The 18,694-nt window shown below is 38.5% G+C and overlaps 1 protein-coding gene across 6 annotated transcripts in view; it reads left to right on the top strand.

Moving 5' to 3' along the window:
• CALD1 (caldesmon 1) overlaps positions 1–18,694 on the top strand; it is a 172,773-nt gene that overhangs the window by 44,828 nt on the left and 109,251 nt on the right. For all 6 annotated transcript variants that reach the window (XM_063100526.1, XM_063100524.1, XM_063100521.1 and 3 more), the window contains exon 2: positions 16,270–16,363. The gene's annotated coding sequence lies outside the window, so the exon portion shown is untranslated. The remainder of the gene's footprint in view (positions 1–16,269; positions 16,364–18,694) is intronic.

Below are 18,694 nucleotides of genomic sequence, written 5' to 3'. Positions count from 1 at the left end.
TTGCCTAAACTAACCATGACAACAGATATTTTATTTATAATATCATTTGCATATTGTTGGTTGATTGTTCATAAGTATTTAACCCGGCTATGTTCACATTCTTCCTGGATTACTCTTCCATTTCAGATCCAAATAAAATGATTGGGGCCTTCATCTCAATATTTCTGAGAATCCCCAGGAAAGAGACAAAGTGGTGGGATGCCTTATGTATTTCTATCACCTCGTGCTCCAGATAGCCTCAGTCTAATCTCTTTTGGCTTTATCTTGAGCATGGAAAAGTTCCTTTTTTCTTCTTCATTCCTACAAAGCTGCTGTGTTCAATGGACTTTGATGGAGGGTTTTGGGTGGTAGAGGGACACTACAGTGCAGCCCAGATTGGATCACAGCTTAAAATTAAATATTTTAATTTGAGAGAGAAAAAAATAGCTCTTTAGTTCTTTGCCTTAATTCTCTCTCGTGTGATTTGGGGGTGGGTGAGGGCATCCACATTTTACAATCACAAAGCAAGGTCAAGACGTTTATGTAAACAAAATAGTCATTTACCCTGGGCTTAGGCCCTTAGTAACTCTAAGAAGCAACCGAAATTTTGACATTAGTTTTTCTTTGACTTGGCCCAGGTTGAATTCTTAGGCAAATCTCCCTTCCTCACTGACCAGGACAAATTTCAGGGTCAGTGGGTATATTTTTCCCTTTCAATTTCTACATACATAGTTGGGAGAGTCGACCTGGCACTATTGTCCAGACTGTATTGAGATTAAGAAGAAGGTAGAAGTACAAAATGGGAGTTTGCTGAGCATTTTCTTCGTGCCAGGAAGCATACTGCTGTGTGACCTCATTTAGTTCTCACCACAACCGTGCAAGGTAGATATTTTCCACTTTTTAACAGAGAAATTAAACAATTTGCCAAAGTCACCCAGCAAGTAAGTGGCAGATCTAGAATTCAAACCCAGATCTGTCTGACTTTAAAATCCTTGCAGTGCCCGGCCAGATGACAACTGCAAGGACCCAGGCACAGGAAAGAGCATACAGTGGTGGGAACGGAAGTGAGAGAGCCCAAGTAGAATCCTCAGATCTGAAGACTATTGGTTGCATTCGTGGTGATATTTCAAGTCAATCAGAGTACTGCGAATAGAAGAAACAGGAATGTCAGTCCGAGGCACTATCTGGGGAAGATGATCATGTGCCTATGGTGGGCTGAGGTATCCCAGATGGAAGAGGAGACTTTCTTTCCATCTGTTCTTCTGTTTCAAGTTACTTGATTTTACACAAACTCAGAGGACCGTCTACAGATTCTGAATTGGGCATCCCCCAGTCACTTGGCTTTTATAACCCAAGAAGGGCAACGTGTTCAACAGACTATCACCAAGATCATATTTAGGCAGCTTTTATTTATTCTTCTTGCCTGTGAGTGAGCAAAGGGGGCAGGTATCTGGTTTTTGTTTCTTCACAGAAGTACAGTTAGGGTTTCCTTGACGTGAACGGATAAGCGCTGCATCTAAACTGAAATCACACTACGTCTAAACAGAGGGCTCTGTGGCACTTTTCTTACTAAAAAGTTGTTAAGTTTGGCAATCCTCACTCTGATCCAGTCAAACATTTTCTTAGCCATATTAGGTTATATGGAAATAAGCCAGCATCGCAGCTGGTGGATGAGTAGGTCCTGTGCACCGGGCAGTTTTCTTGAGAGCCTTTTCTCACTGGTTTAAAAGGAATGGGACAAATGTGGCTCGGAATATATTTTTAAATATGACTGGAAATAAAAATAAAAACTCACCAATCTAAAAAGAATGAGGAATAAGCAACTGAGACCAAAATCAGATTTTTGAAATGGAAGACTTACAGAGGTTTGGGTATTTGTTCGTTTCTTATTGCAACGCTGTATCAGTTTATTAAGCTCAGCCAGCCTTATCACAGATCCAGGGGGCCAAATCAGAACAGAATCACATCAGCTACCCCATAATTCTCCAATGCTGCTCTTACTAGTCTCTAGGGTTAGAAAGCCAGCATTTGAGTTCTGGATCCACTACACTCTGAGTAATCCTAGACACTGGACTTAATCTCATTGTTTGTCAAATGAGGATGATATATTACCTATCTCACAGGGTTCTTATAAGAATCAAATGAGATAATGCATGATTCAACTATTACAATGTAAAGCATGTTTATGTGATTTCCATCTTTTCCCTTTCAAACTGCAACTTCTGGAGAAGAGTTGTAGCAGCAGAGAAAATAACTTTTTGGTCTTCCTCTGGTTGCTTTGGTATAGTTATCTGCCTTTCATTCAGATTACCATATTCCTATTTAACAGCTAATAAATGCTCACCCATATAGTCATTCATCTATTCAGTGCATTAAGCACTTAGCAAGTGCCAAGCTCTTAACGAATATTCTCTTTGCAGATAGATAAAAAACCTGTAAAGCTTCCCCCACTGCCTTATCATTATACATTCTTTCGAATATTTTGACTGTTTGTTGGCCACTTATTTATTCCATGTATATTTGTTGAGTGACTGTAACAACTGAGGCAGTCAACTGCAAAGTACTGAGGAATCAGTAGTGAACCAAACAGACATGTCTTCATGGAGCTTTCAATCTAGTAGGAAAGACAAACGTCAAATAAACAAGTGCTGGAACATAAAAATCATTGCAAATCGTGATTGTGCATGAAGTTAAATAGCAAAGACCTATATAGGAGGATAACATGAAGGTAAAAATCTGAAAAATCTGTCTATACCTTGGCAAGAAATGGTAGGATACTTGAAGACTTTACCATCTGTCTTGTGATTGTGCTGTAACACAAAAAATCAGTTTTCAGAGTACTGCAATTACTATTCCAACTTTGGTTTTGTGGGCTTAAGGAGGCTAAAAATTATCCAAGTAAGAAGTGTAGTGGTGTAACCAGGTAGGGGCAGGGGAATCATTTTAGTCTTAGAGAACAGCATGCCACAGGCTCTGTGGCCTGAGAGGGTTGGATCCATGCAAGACGTTGGAAGAAAGCTAGTGTGACTGGATCAAAAAAGAGAGTAGTGGCATAAGAGGAAGCTGGAGGAGTTGGCAGAGCCAGATTCCACATGTACCATAGGTCAGGATGAGGAGGGAGCTGTATTCTACATACGCTATGAAGCTATTGAAATGTTTTAAGCAGGGAAGGGACATGATCAGATTAATATTTTTAAAAAGGTAATTGTTTGCAGATGGCAGAAGATTAGAACAGAGAGACCTGCTAGGATGGTCTAGATGAGATGATGGTGGCTTGGCTTAGAGTGGTAGCAATGATGATGAAGATAAGTGGACCATTTCAAGCAAATATCCTAATGGGAGAGTCACATGGATTTAGTAATTTGTTGTATGGGGAGTGGAGGGGAGTGGGTGGGGAGGAAGAAGGAAGTATCTGGAGTGACTCCTGGGTCCAGAGCTGGAGCAACCAGCTGAATGTTGGTGTCATTTGCTAAAATGGGAAAAACTTGGGGACCAGGAACTCTGTCCAATTATATTCTGTTTGCTGAAAGAAAAGGGAGCAGTGATTGGAGCAGTGATTAAAGCATAATCCCCATCTTCGGAGTGTTCGCACCCTAAGCGTTAAACCCACTGTTGACATTTTCATAATGGGCTTTCTCTGACCACCTGAGGCTCTACTGTGATCCTGTGGGTTACCTCACTACTAGGACTTATTCTCTCTCCTTCCTTCCTCTGTGTGTGTCTACAGATAATGTGCTTGACTTTAATAATTTGAATGCTACACCTTTGAATGATCTTATTTATCAAGGCTCAAATTTGTCAATCTTAAAAATCAGGTTTTTAAAGGTAACTTTTTTGTGTGTGCTATTCTATAATCTTGGCAGTGACTGGGTAATGCTAGAGGTGTTCACCAGTTTGCCTTGCCATTATTTGCTGTAACTCAACTACAAATATTTCAATGGCATTGTTATTACTGTTTCATCTTCCCCAGTTGGTTATTTGAAAACAAGAAGAATTCACAGAAAGAAGATAGGATCAATTTGTTTCTCTGAGAGTTATTGTTAGAACACTAAGCCCTCTACATTACTTAGCAATTAAAAAAAAAGTGGTAGAGATTTAGGAATAAAGACTTATGTACAAGCATGTCTATAACAACATTACTTATAATAGCATAAGCTTGGAATACTCTCCGTGTCCAGTGATGGTGGAATGATTGCATAAACTGTGAAGTTATTAATCATGTTAAAAGAATGATACAAGAAAACATGTATGATGGTAAGTGAAAAAATTGAATGTATAATAAACCTATTTGCTTTTAAAAGAGAATAATTTGTGTTTGCTTAAAAAGACTAGAAGGAAATATATCGAAACTTTTAAGTAATCTCAGGATGGGAGGGATCATAAGAGACTTTGAGAATTGTTTTCTACATATATTTACAAATTTTCAAAATGTTCTATAATAAAATGCGTATTTGTATACTCTCTATAATAAAATGGATACCTACATAGCATTCAGAGATAGGTATGACTTTACAGATTTGGTGATTTAAGACCTTTTACGATAGGGTGAAATAGAAATGAAAGTAGTCTTGAAAACCATCAGTATTTTACTCCATCAACAAACAATTTTTGAGCACTACGCAGGTTACTGTGGGCATAGAAAGAAGTATAAAAATGTGGCTGCTTATCCATGGAGTTCATGATCAAGTTCCTGTTCTGCTGGATTTCCTTCCTTTGGGTTCAAACCGTCTAAAAACATAATAAGGACAGTTTTGATTTTCACCTCTGGGTTTTTTCTTTTGAGCTACGTTAGAAAATGAAAGGCACAGAGAGTGGAAGAAAAAACTCTCCCCAAACAACCAAAGTATCCGTACAGCCTCAATAGCATTTAAATTATGGCTAATTATAATGTTTTCCTTTTTTTTCTTTTTTTGGCCTCCATATTTTCACGTAATGTATTTGTAGCCTTTGTAGCCAAGATTCTGGGGCAGCATTTGTATATGAACTTAGTTGTTTTAAGTTACTCACAGTCACTTGTTTTTCATTCTTTAGCATTAATTTTCACAGTCACATTTTTATGTTCCAAACATATAAGAATCATTGTATTGTCTCTGGAAAGTATATTTTAGAACTGCCAGACATATTTTCCATGTATCTTCAGCCTATAATCATGCCTATATAATGCCAGAATTTCAATAGAGAGAGAGAAAGCTTTCCCATAGTTATTTGGTGCCAACTGCCAAAAAGTTTTTATTGAATTAACTTATCTTTTTCATTTAATTCAATCAGCTCAGCTATAAACGTTGAACCTAATGAGACTTCTGTTGGTATTTTTGTTGGCATATCAGTAAAGGCATCACTATGTTTTTTAAATGCTATCTTTTAGAGATAAACTTATTGTGGGATGTTCAATTTGAAATATTGTATTCATATGAAAATGGGTTTCATTGACCCATCTGTATCTATACTTCATGCTCCATTTGGTTAAAAATTCACATTTTTTAAAACCTAGCAGCCTGGATTTAAGATTGTGGCTATAAGAGATTGAAGCTTGCATACTTTCCACATTACCATCAACCAGCTAATGTAAGTTTCAGTAAAAATGTCAGTACCAGGCTTCAGTGAGATTCTGCTTGTCAACCTTTTTATCAGTTTTCAGTCTAGTCCTGGGAAGAAGGGCACTGGATAATGATGCTTTCATCAAGATTTAGAAATGGAAAAGATTCAGCGTCTAGAGACTTCACTTATGTATTCACTTAACATATATTTACTGAGAAACTAAAATGTGCTCAGAGCTTTGCTAGGCACTGGGGATACAGAAATGAATACAACACAAATGGTTTAATATTTAGTTTCCCACTAGAGTGTTAGCTCTGTGAGGGCAGGAATCCTGTCTTTCTCCATCTCTGCCATACCCTTAGCAACTTCCATTTAACAACTAAAAATAGAATCCCAAGCTGGGCCTGACTTTTTGTCTCATGAGGTAGGAATAGCAGAAGAGCAGTCCTCAAACATTTTTCCCCATGTGAGGAACGATATTCGCAGAAAAGCCCCCATACAGGATCACATATGGGCAGGCCTTTTTCTTCCACTCACAAAAGATGCTTAGCGTGCAGTTGAATGAGAGTCAAGTTTATAGGGATGACTTGGAATCCTTCATAATATTTTAAAAAGTGAATCACATCAAACCTCACATTTCTGATGACACATCTCACTAATAACACTGTGACCGAGACTCCGCATGGAAAGCTGCTGTGGGGTCCAACACACCTTGACAGATCTATCCAGATGTTCAAGTGCTTTGAGGTTACGACAGTCACTTGAATCACTTACCACCTGTTGAATTCTCCCCACTATGTGATTACTGCCAAGACAGGCCAATTACAGTGGCCACAAAGAATTAATTCTTGAGATAGTGATTTTGAAACTGTTTAGCCCATGATGGCAGTTAGAAATCAAGCTGTAGATAGGTCTGATTCTGCAATAGATGTAGTGATTGATTTGTCTTAAAGGATAACCAGCTCCTGCTAAATAAACTTGTTAAGTAATCAAACAGAGGCAAAATGGTGTTCTACAAAGAGAGCAGATTTAAGGACCCAGCTTTTCCCACCACTAGCTGAGAAGCCTTGGGTAAACCACTTAACCTCTCCAGGCCTTTCTAGGTCCCATTTACAAAATGTTGCCAATAATACTTGTCTTACTGACCTCTGGGGTTGCCATGAAAACCATTTGAGAAAAGGGATGTGAAAGCTCTGTTTATCATAAAGTGCTATATATTTGTATTCTCTGCTCACTTGTGATGCCATTAGTCCCTTGGAAATCAGTCCACAAATGGCTGATCTCACTGATGTAGAGGCATAATTGCCTCGTGACCAACCCTCTCCAACCCTACCAAGCATTCCAGACATTTCAGTGTAGGAACAAGGTCTATGGGAAAAAGTCAAAAGGAGACCGATCAGAGGAATTCCTCTGGCCCTTCCCAGGCCCTTGTGCACAAAATGGTCCCCTGTGCATTGTTATTTTGTTGTGTTTGCTGATGTCCACAGCTTCTTGGACAATAACAGATGGATATCTGGGTGACGATAAACAGAGTGAGTGTGATGATGTTACACCAGTTTTCTAGAGCAGAGGCCTCTGTATCTCATTCATGGGATTGCAGCCTTCACTGGCTGCTATTTTGGTTGGACATAGATAGATGAAGCACAGCCTGACTTTCTTTGAAATGCTGAGTAATGACATCTACTAGTGAATTTTTTCAGGGCTACATACATTGTTGATTTCACCTTTGGTAAGGGGTAGGACAAGATGATTCTAGATTCCTACCTGATCCCTGAATCCTGCTGCTGCCCAGATTCCCTATGTCAGCATTTCATGCTTGGCACCAACTGAGCTCAAGGCTTGGATTAGATCTTAGCATGCAGCTGTGTGGTGGAGGAGAGAGGTGGGCAGCACCAGCTGGTGAGAAGGTGGAGAGAAGAATAGGATCATTCTGCTAAGGGAGTTATTCTGCTTTGTTTTTTGCTTACCTTGAACAACTGGCCATAAAAGAAATGTAATAAACAGCCCTGTCCTTAAGTACATAACATTTCAATCAATAGTCAAAAATAGTGATAGAAAAAGATCTAAAAATATTTTAAATAAACAAGAACATATTAGATAATAGGAACATGAATAATCAATTCATTAAATCAATACAGTGTGCCTAAATTTCTCACTGAGTAAACTGAATTGAACAAATAATCCAATTGCTTTGGTGACGTGTAGGCTCATCTAGAAAATACTGAATTGGGACACTGCTTCTTTGGGAATATCCAAAATTCCTAAGTTATCACCTTCATTGATGAGATTGTCAATAAATTGTGAATCTAGTAAAATTAAAGGGGTTCACTTTTGCTAAGCTGGTAATTATTAAATTTATCCTATATGCCTGAGGCTGTGCTAAATTCTGCAGATAAAAGATAAGTTATCTATATGGCTCTTGCCCTAGGAAATAGATGTCAGTTATAACACACTGGCTTTGCCTTTCAATCATGAGGGTTCTAATCTTTGTGGCTGCTTCTCTGTCTATATAAATTCTATTTATTGAGGATGCCCTTCACAGACACATAGGCAGAAGAGAGCCAGGGAGACTCCACCCATTGGAAAATGCAATATTCCTAAAAATTAAGTGAACCATTTCTTATCACTCAAGAGAACACAAGCACGTAACGTCAAGCCTTACAAATAACATGACAAACGTCAGTGCTGTCGGTCATGATAATGATGGTGATGGCACTGGAAACAACTGCCACTGCCTCTCCACAATCTTGGGACTTTTTAAGATCTACACTAGGTCTTTCTTGAAGTATGGTAGTTATACCAAATTCCAGCTGCAGGTACACCATGATCCTGTACAAAGAAAGATTATATTTTTCCCAGGAGTCACCATCTTGTATGTTTGTAGCCACGGGAAGCTTATCAAACACTGACGTCAGCTACTTTCCCATGAGAAGTCCAGAAATTTCATAATGTCATAAATGACTTTCTCTTTCTTATTTGCTTTAGGCAAGTAAAGAAGTTTTCATAAAGCTTAAAAATAAACATCTGACCTTCATTCTGCCGTGGACACATTCTTATTGCTTCTCTGATTAGAAATTATCTTGACTGTAAAAAAAAATCCATCCTCGTTCTTCTATTAACAATTGAAATATCTTGACTGATGCAAATAGCATCATGGATTATTCTTAATTAAATGATTGTCCAAGAAAAAAAATAAAAAAGGCTGCAGTGAAAAGTCACCATTTAAAGATATCAAAGCCCTTCCTTTGTACTATTATATGATCTTATTCTGTTCCGATAAAGAAAATTTTTTCTTCTTCATGCTTGTACAAAATTGGTTTCTCTGAGAACATACATCTAAGCTATATCCTTTGTGCTTCATGAAATTTTAAAGAAAATTGGGCAAAATTTCCCTGGCAAGCATTGTTAGATCTAACCACCTGGTAGTACAGAAGTAAACTAAGGGTTGAGCCATTATACTTTCTGGATGCAGAATAACAAAAGAGGAGGGAGAGAAAGGAGCTAATATTCACGCGGGGCCTATAGCATGCCAGGTTTAATACTAGGTGTGTGCTATCTCATTTATTCGTTCACTCACTCACCCAGCAAACTTTCATGAAGCATATGTTATGTGCCAGGGAATAACTTGGGATAGAAATTATTGATAACATCATGTCCTGGCCATCAAGAAGCTCATATTCATACAATGACATCCACTGTGGCAATGCCACCATAGAGGCACTAAAAAAGTACCATGGGGCTTAGAGGAGGAAAAACGCTTCGAGGTAGTCATTACTATCCTCATTTTAAAATTGAAGTAACTGGTATCCAACAAAGAACTTCCCTAAGGTCACATCTCTATTAAGTAAGGAGTTCGATGTGGCCCTACAGCCTGTCATCTGTAATTCCATGCTGCTTTAATAGGAAAGATCTATATCCAATCCAGTTGAATGGTTTAAAGCTTTGTCTGTGATCCAGTAAATCTGTTTGCTGTAGAATGCCATGAGAATTCTGACTTTCATCAAATAACTGACATTTTCTGTAATTATATGAATAATTTCCTTAATTTTCCACTTTAGCCTGTTTGGTAGCTAAATTCTTGTTGTTGTTGTTGTTGTTGTTGTTTGTAAATTTATTTATTTTTAATTGACATGATTAATTGTACATATTTACAGGATACAGAGTTATATTTCAATACATGCATACGATGCATGATGATCAAATCAGGGTAATTAGAATATCCATCTCTGCAAAAATTTATCATTTCTTTGTGATGAGAACATTTAATCTCCTTCTAGCCATTTGAAAACATACAATAAATTATTGTTAATTATAGATGCCTAGCACTACGGTAGACCTCTAGAACTTATTTTTCCTATCTAGCCGTAATTTTGTATCTGCTAACCAATCTCTCCCTGCCTCCTTCTCCCCTTTCCAGCCTGCAGTTTCCACAATTCTGGGAGCTAAATTCTTGACCCATTATCCTATTAGCACATCTTGTCCCTCTTTTATACAAATATCTGCATATATTTCCATATGCATAATTCCATAAGTAACACAAAAAACCATATCCCATGGAAATCAAGAGATTGTTACACAAGCATAAAAATTTACACTGCAATACTAGCATACTATAAACAAATTTTACTCAAGATACACAGGCAAAAACTTAAATGGAAACATACAAGTTTGAAAAGTAAAGAGGAGACCATGTTCAAAGGCTTGGTGCACATACGAGCTACTAGAGATAGGTTTGGGAAGGTGGGTGGTTGAAAGTTAGGAGGAGAAACCGTGGATAGTAAGCAAGGGGTTCATGAACCATGAAGTCTGATCGCATCTTACAATGATAAGTAGCCCTTGTATTTGAATTGCTTTGGTATGGGCCACTTGCAAAAACATTCAATATTTCCCTTCTAAGATATGATAAGCCAAAGTATATATATGGAAAGTTCACTAAGTCATTGGTAAATAATCCAATGTTGACTTTTAATTTAGAAATAACTGGCCAAATTGATCCCAGCCTTCCTGACTACAATTTTCCCCCTGCAGTCTACAGTGATTTGTATTACCTTATTGTTTTCTCTCAGTGTTTGTCTTTCTTTTTATTATATTATTTTCCCACTGGTATAATATATGACCACAGATATTGAACCTTCATGATTTTGTATATTTTGAGCTCGTAAATTCCCTTTGGTTGTCATCTTTTTGAACTGAGGCTTCATCTTTTTCCATTTGCAAGTTATAAAAATGATCTTTTTAATGATCTGTAACATACAGAACAGAGCGCAAATCATAATTGTACAGGGTGATGAATTTTCACAGAGTAAACAACTGTGGAGTCAGCATCCAGATCAGGAAACAGAATATTACCAGCACCCCCAAAACCCCCTTTATGCCAATTCAGAGTCATGTCCACCACCACCACCACAACTGCTCCAGGATAACCATTATTCTGATTTCTAACATCAAGCGTTTAGTTTTGTCTGTGTTTTAATTTTATATTAATAGAATCATATAGGAATTTATTGGTAGCTTGTTTAATATTATGTTTCTGAGAATGATTGCCTGAGCAATACTTAGTTCACTGTAATTACTATACAGTATTCCATTGTTTGCCTACCACAATTTATCCATTTTGCTATGGATAGACATAAAGATTATTTCCAGTCTGTGATTATTATGAATAGTGCTGCTGTGAACATTCTAGCTCATGTCTTCAGATAAACATATGCATGGATTTTTGTTGTGTATATGCCTAGGAGTATCATTGCTGGGTAATAGGATATACAAATCTCCAGCTCCAGTACACACTGCCAAATATTTTTCCTGAGTGATTTTGCCAATTTACATTCCACAGCAGTGCATGAAGTTCCAGTGGCTCACCAATGCTTTGAATTGGGTCTTTTAAATTTTAGCTATTCTAGTGGTGTGCAGTTTTAGTTCATTGTAGTTTTAATTTGAATTTTTCTACTGATTAATGAGATTGTACACTTTTTCATATATGTGTTGGCCATTTTAATATCCCCACTTAGGAAGTGCCTGTTGAAATCCTTACCTATTTTTCTATTGGATTATCTGTTTTTCTTATTGATTTGTGGAAATTCTTTACATATTCTGGATACAACTTCTTTGTTAGATATATTTATTGCTAATATTTTTTTCTCAGTCTGTGACTTGGCTTTTCACTGTCTTTATGGTTTTTTTATTTTAATGCAGTATAATTTATTTTTTCCTTTATACTTAGTGATTTTTATATCCTATTTACAAAATCTTTGCTTACTCCAAGATTGTAGAGATATTTCCTATCTTTTTTTTTTTTTTCTAAAAGCTTTAATGTGTAAGTTTTCACATTTAGGTCTATAATCAATCTGGGAGTATCTGGAGGAATGGTGTTAAATAGAGGTCAAGATCTGCTTTATTTTTATCCATACAGATATCAAGTTGAGGTGCTGGATGATACTGCTTTCCTCCAGCGAGGGATTGTCTTGTCTTCTGGTAGTCTGATAGAGCTGGAGAAGTTTACTTGAGTTGAATAGGGCTAAGGAGACTTGAAACTCACCTGCCATTTTGTGCAATTCCTTCGATCTCTGGTTTGCCCCCTCTTCATGGATGAAGACTCCAAGGGTCCTAACTGAGATCGTATCCCAAAACTCTTTCTTCTTTTTTCTTGTTATCATAGTATAATTTACACACAGTAGAATTTACTTTTGTTAGTGTACACTTCTGCAAGTTTTGACAAATACATATGGTTGTGTAACAACCACAACAAATAAGATATAGAACAGCTCCATCAACCCCAAAATGTTCCTTCCTTCTTGAAATTTTAGTTTTTCCTACTCAGCTCCATGAGACTGCTGAAAACTTTGCTTTCTTTGCATGTCACAAACATTCTTAGTTTCTTATTCTCTTATAGCCTCCTGTCCTTTGTCTTTAAGATCAGCAAATGCCTTAAAGGGGAAATCACTGAATGTGAAGTCACTTTCCAGGTCTTCCTTCTTTCCAAGGTGTTGGCCCCTCAAGTTCAGTCTACTACAGCAGGTCTCTGATGGCTTCCAATAGATTTTGGTTTTTTGAAATTTTCTCCAGATTTTCTTGTTATTCTTGATGAGAGCACTGGACCACCACAAGCCATTTCATTATGAAACACAACAAACTTATCAGTGCTTATCCTAAGATAAGAATATGTATCTTACAAGATTGTTACAACAGACTCATTAAAACACTCCTCCAAAACATTTTTTTTTTAAAAAAAAGATGACCAGTAAGGGGATCTTAACCCTCGACTTGGTGTTGTCAGCACCACGCTCTCCCAATTGAGCTAACCGGCCATCCCTATATAGGGATCCGAACCTGTGGCCTTGGTGTTATCAGCACCTCACTCTCCCAAGTGAGCCATGGGCCAGCCCTCAAAACATTTTTTTATAGATCTCAAAAAGGTAAAACGAAATGTCATCCATGTGTTCAGTCATGGGAAGAGCTTCAGAATAATACAAATCTGGGTTTCAATTCTAACTCTGTCGCTTATTAACTATATGACAGTGAATCTGAATCTGTTTCTTCACTTCCAAATGGGGATAATAAAAACAACTCATTTTGCAGTTTTCTTGTGAAAATTAAGTGGGATAACAGATAGGTGCCTTGCACATAGTGGGCATTCAATAAATTATAGATATTATTATGTGATATATTATCATTTCTCTTGGAACTATAAAATACATTTATCTTCTAGAAATGATGGAAAGGGGTGGGGAATATCCCCAAAAAGCAATGCTCTTCTCTGAGCACCCTGTTAGCTGCTGAAGAGGGGAACTTGGTTGAACTTGTTTTATTCACAACTATGAGAAGGTCATTACCAGATACCGAGACATACACAATAAATTTTTTTCCTTAAGTGCTCATAGAATTATACATAAACCATCTGAGTTGAAGGAATCTTTAATCTATTTCAAATGCTTCATATTACAGATGGAGAGATTCAGAGGCCAGAAGTGGTTAAATGACTTCTTCAAGGTCAATTCACTCATTAGTATTTTTTAAAATGACACAAATTCCCTAAGATCACACACACATTTCCTCCCTTCTAGCATACTCCTAGATCCCATATTCAGCTGTAAATGTAAAACAGAGACAATTATTAATATTTTATTGTTACTGGCTTATTCTGACTAAAACCCATAGATCTATTTTTAAATATTTTATTTTAATTTCCATTCCCACAAATTATGTGACTTCCTGCCAACTAAGACTGAAATAGCTACTTACCATTCCTTTCCCATTCCAAGGATTGTGTCCTGTAACTTTTTTATTCTTTTATTACTAAGAAATACTCTGCCTTATTCTCCAGCACATGAGTCTGAAAGGAGCTCATGTGAACCTGCAGAATGCAGCTCTCTTCACGTTTACCAAGTGAAAAGTGGGGTGGGGAGCCTCTGTCCTTCTAGGCACTGCATGCAAAGGTGGCTGTGTGCATCCCTGGCACCTTCCTCTGTGGACAGGAGGGACAGGCCACCAGCACCACCACCCACCTCATGCTTTCCAGCAAACACAGCGCTTTGAAGATGATTATTTGGTAGACCCACTGTTCAGCACATCTTTCAGCATCATGCACTCTACTAATGGACACACGAGCCCGAACCCCATACGGGTAGAATTAACTTGGAAGAGTTTCATGATCAAAGCCCATAGTCATCTCACAAAAATATCACTCCAGGATTCTCAAGGGCTCTGCCTGGAACACTCTTTCCGCAGATCTTTATTTGGGTGATTCCTTCCTAGAAATGTATTTCCAACCTAGATGTCTCCTCCAGGGGTCCTCCTGTGGCCCTCTCCACATCCCACTGCATGATTTACTCACTATGGGAAACATGGGTGTGTCTGTACCCCATCCGATGTGAGGTCCACGGAAGCAGAGTCCTCGTTCTGCACCATGTGCCCTATGCTGGGGCAGAGCACTCACCCAGCGGATGAGTGACTTGCACACGCGTCCTTCAAATATACCCACACGTGGGCCAGCCCCTGGCTTTCCATACTGGTTTAACTACTTACCTGCTGGGTGAATTTAGACAAATGCCTGAAACACAATGAACTTATCAGAGCTTATCCTAAGATAAGACTATGTGTCTTACAAGATTGTTATAGCAATCAGATAAAATAGACGTGTGCAGTGTGCTTAGCACAGGAACTAGCACTAAAAAATATTTAATAAACAATAGTTGTTATTATTTTCATAATGAAAGTGTAGTTTATCATGAAAGAGTCATTGGTGGATTGTTTACAGAAAGGGTAATGCTGAAATCAAGGGACTCTCATTTAACCGTGTAAGGTAAAATTTTAAATTAACTAAGACCTTGTTCTTCTTGCTGTCTATATAAAGTTATCCATTTTTATAAAGGATTCTTTTTTTTTTTTAACTTCAGGGTATTTTTCTTGAAATCACACTAAGTTTATTATTAACTTAGAGGGAATTTACATCTTTATGATATTGAGTTTTCCTTTCCACAAACAAGGAATGCCTTGTAAGTTATCATTTGAGAACCTTCCCTCCCCTCAACCCCTTCATGTCCCTTTGGAAAATGGCTTCTTTCTGAGAACACTTGTGGTAGAAATTGTAAAGCAGAATTTTAACCATTTTTTGCCAATATGTGCTGGCAACGTTTTTCTATTTGTGTAATCTGGAAAGGTGCTAGTGAACATTTGTAATGCTACTGAATGGCTTTAGCTAGAGGTTTCCCGAGGGCTCTAAGAAAGTCACTTCTCTTAGAGGACTAGAAATCTGATCGAGAGGAGAGAGATTACTTCCTTCCTTTTATTACACCTTGGTTCTCCCATAGTGAATGTTCTTATATAAAATCCATTTTCCCCCATGCCTGAGGAGATGGTTAAACCAAAGGAGAAATACCTTTGGTACCTGGCTGTTTGCCACTGGCCAGGATGGGGACTGGGGAAGGAAGACAGGCTCGTGTGCCTAATGGCTCCCTCCACCCCACCCCCCCCACCGTCTTCCTTCACCTCAGGTCTTTTCCTTCCTTACCAAGTGCAGTCTAGACACAGCTTGGCCAAAGAGAACTTTGGCAACTGTTTCTGAACAAGACCAGCCAGAACCTATGCGTTGGGCACTGCATTAACAGCTATAGCTTAAAGGGACAGAGTGAGGAATAGTTGACTCTGGCATTTATTTGAAGTTGCATGGTGACTGATGGTAGAAAAGATCTTGAAACAAAGAGTAAGAGCTTCATCAACTTGCTGGCCTTTAAACCCTGGAGATAGAAAGGAAAGAGTTTATCTGAAGAAAAATCCCACTTTTAGTCACTTTGCCATTTGCTTTATGTTTTCTCTTGAAAGCCTTTCTGTCTTTGGCCCACTAACAGGATAATTCATGGACATCCACAGACACTATAGAAAAAAAAAAAAAGTTTTCTACTTATGGCATTTTCTTCCTCTGTTTTCCCTCTATTCATTCCCAAATTTTAAAGTAAAAATACTGAGGGAATTGGGAGCAGAAAAAGAGAAACAAGGCAAATAAAATACTGACCTTGCCGGAGGGTTTGTATTAACTATACCACCATCTCTACGCTATTATTTAGAATAATTCAGGGATTGATTCTGTAATCATTGTATTTATTTTCTTTACAATACAAATGCACAATAGCTATTTATATCCATGCCTTATTTCCTCTTTAATCCTAAATAACAACAGTACTTGTGGGAGAAATGATATTTTGAAATATATTGTCTACATTAACTAAAATTCTTTCCACTTAATTATGTTTCCAGGTATCATTAAAACATTTCAAGATCATCACATTGAATTCCACTAGAATTGGTGATCAGTCAGAAAGCTTGGAAGTGGACATCTGATTGCTTCTCCGTGAGTAGAGTTTATATGTTTTTCTTTGGGCTCTGCTCTTAGCAATTACACAGTCTCTCTGCCTGATTTCCTCAATTCTGGCACCTAAAGATGCACTGTGAGAAACCAGTCTTTCTGCTATGCCTCATCTAGTTTACTTACCAGTCAATTAATCAGAATCTATCAAGTTTTGAAAACATTATTTTTCTGCTTTGCAATTTGATTTTTTGCTTTTCTTAAAGTGGTTTTCCTGCATATATAATATCCCAAGCAGAGCAGTTCCCAATCAGTGATGTAGTTTTCACTTCCTGTGAAGAATGCTTATGATTCTAGGTAATATGAGACAATGAATCAGTCCTCTAAGATTGCCTTTGTCCAAAAGCTAGTGATTTCAAGAGCAATAATTATCTCTCACTTCCACAAATCCTCCTCACCTGGGATGAAAATTTCTACCAGCTCAGGGACCACCTGGGGAGTAGAAAGAGGGGATTTCAGAGGGTAGAGGATGGAGAAACCAGAGGAAACTTCATTCATTCACACTTTTGCCAAGGTTGGTCCCAGGAGGAAGACAAGTTTTCCAGAAATTTAGTACAGTTCTTGGGCAATTATTCTCTCAGAATTATATCAGTTTCCCCCATTCTAGTTTTCTCAGGCTGCCATAGCAAAATACCACAGACTGGTTGGCTTAAAAACAGATTTATTTTCTCACAGTTCTGAGGAATGAAAGTCTGAGATCAAGGAGTTGGCAGAGTTGATTTCTTCTGAGGCCTCTCTTGCAGATGGCTGCCTTCTCCCTGTGTCTTCACGTGGTCGTCTCTCTGTGTACACCCGTCTGGCGTCTGTCTCCCTGGGGCCAAATTTCCTCTTCTTGTAGGGACACCAGTCATATTGGCTTAGGCCCACTCTAAAGACCTCATTTTAACTGAATCACCTCTTTAAAGACCTTATCTCCAAACAAGGTCACATTCTGAGATACTGGGGGTTAGGACTCCAACATATGAATTTATGGGGACACAATTCAGCCCATAACACGGCCTTCTTCATTTTTTTGTCTAATATGCTGATTTTTAGTTTATTGCATCAGGACTTCTCTCTGATTCTCCTCTCCTGAACTCCCTTAACACTCACATACCTCTCAGAGCATTCAGGTTTTCTACAATGTGTTATAGTCCTTTGTGTATAGCTCTCATTTCCCTATGACATACAATTTTTGAAATTGGAAAGTGTGCCTTTTACATATCTCACAGCACTAGGGAGGTTTTGTATATAGTAGACATTTAATAACATTTATTAAATGACCGACTGAATGAATGAATGGATAGATAATTAGATGCAGCCTCTGAACCTATGATTTATTTGCTTTAAGACTATCTCCAAACAATGAGTATTAATGGTGCTTTCACTTCACTCTCTGCACATCCACTCCCCCCTGCCCAAATGCAGAAATAAGTCAAGGTTGGGGAGAGGAGTTGAAAGACAGATGTGACTGGCTGATGGCAGGAAAGTTACCTTTCTCCTCAAAGAGCTAGGAAACAGTCAATAGCATGAACGTGCCCCAGATGAGGTCACCCTTCCGTGAGACCACTGTTTTGGAAGCCAGAGGAAAGGGTGGTGAGTTTGGGTTGTGACTTACTGAGTTTGAGGGCCTGTGGGACATCCAGGGGCAGGTGTCTAGAAAACAAAAGACACGTAAGTCTGAAGTTCAGGTGAGAACTAGAGAGAGAGAAAGATTTCCACGGTCATAACCAATAGGAAGTGACCCCGTGTCAGTGGATGAAGCCACCAAGGAAGACCGTGGGGAGGGAAAGGAGCAGTGGTTTAAAAATGGCATCAGAAATTGTCATAGAAAGTTTTCCCTGTAAATAACAGAAGATCCTCCCAAGAGGAAGAAGTCTACACACTACTTCTAATGAGAGTGGTTGGTGACATGCATATTGGCTAATGTGTGTGTCTATTTCTCCCCTTCTTTCTTTGGACCTATTTTGTTCCGTCTTCTGTCCTCTCTTTTGGGGGCTGTGCTCCAAGCCTTCCCTGTGGGACTTGCCCTACCCAACTTTGCTCCCCCCTGGTTAACCCCACCATGGGCCTGTGTCTGACCCCAGGCTGCCTGCCCAGAGGACATACGACAGCATCTTCCTTTGGGGTCCTTTTCTTCATCAGCTAATCAGAGCTGATCAGAATAGACAGTAGGGGTGGCCAGGATCAGACTCCTTAATGACCAAAGAGACAGAGGCGGATCCTTTTTCAGGACAACTCACTTGCCATGGAAGAGCATCTTGTCCAGACAGTACAGGGCCCAGCCAGGGGGAAATATTCCTCTTTTACATTGACCCCCTCCCTTCGTCCCCCACA

The sequence above is a fragment of the Cynocephalus volans genome, chromosome 6 (genome assembly GCF_027409185.1).
Source record: "Cynocephalus volans isolate mCynVol1 chromosome 6, mCynVol1.pri, whole genome shotgun sequence".
In the NCBI taxonomy this organism is placed as follows: domain Eukaryota; kingdom Metazoa; phylum Chordata; class Mammalia; order Dermoptera; family Cynocephalidae; genus Cynocephalus; species Cynocephalus volans.
The sequence above is the reverse complement of the archived record's forward strand: the minus strand, read 5'-3'. Positions and strand labels throughout refer to the sequence as shown.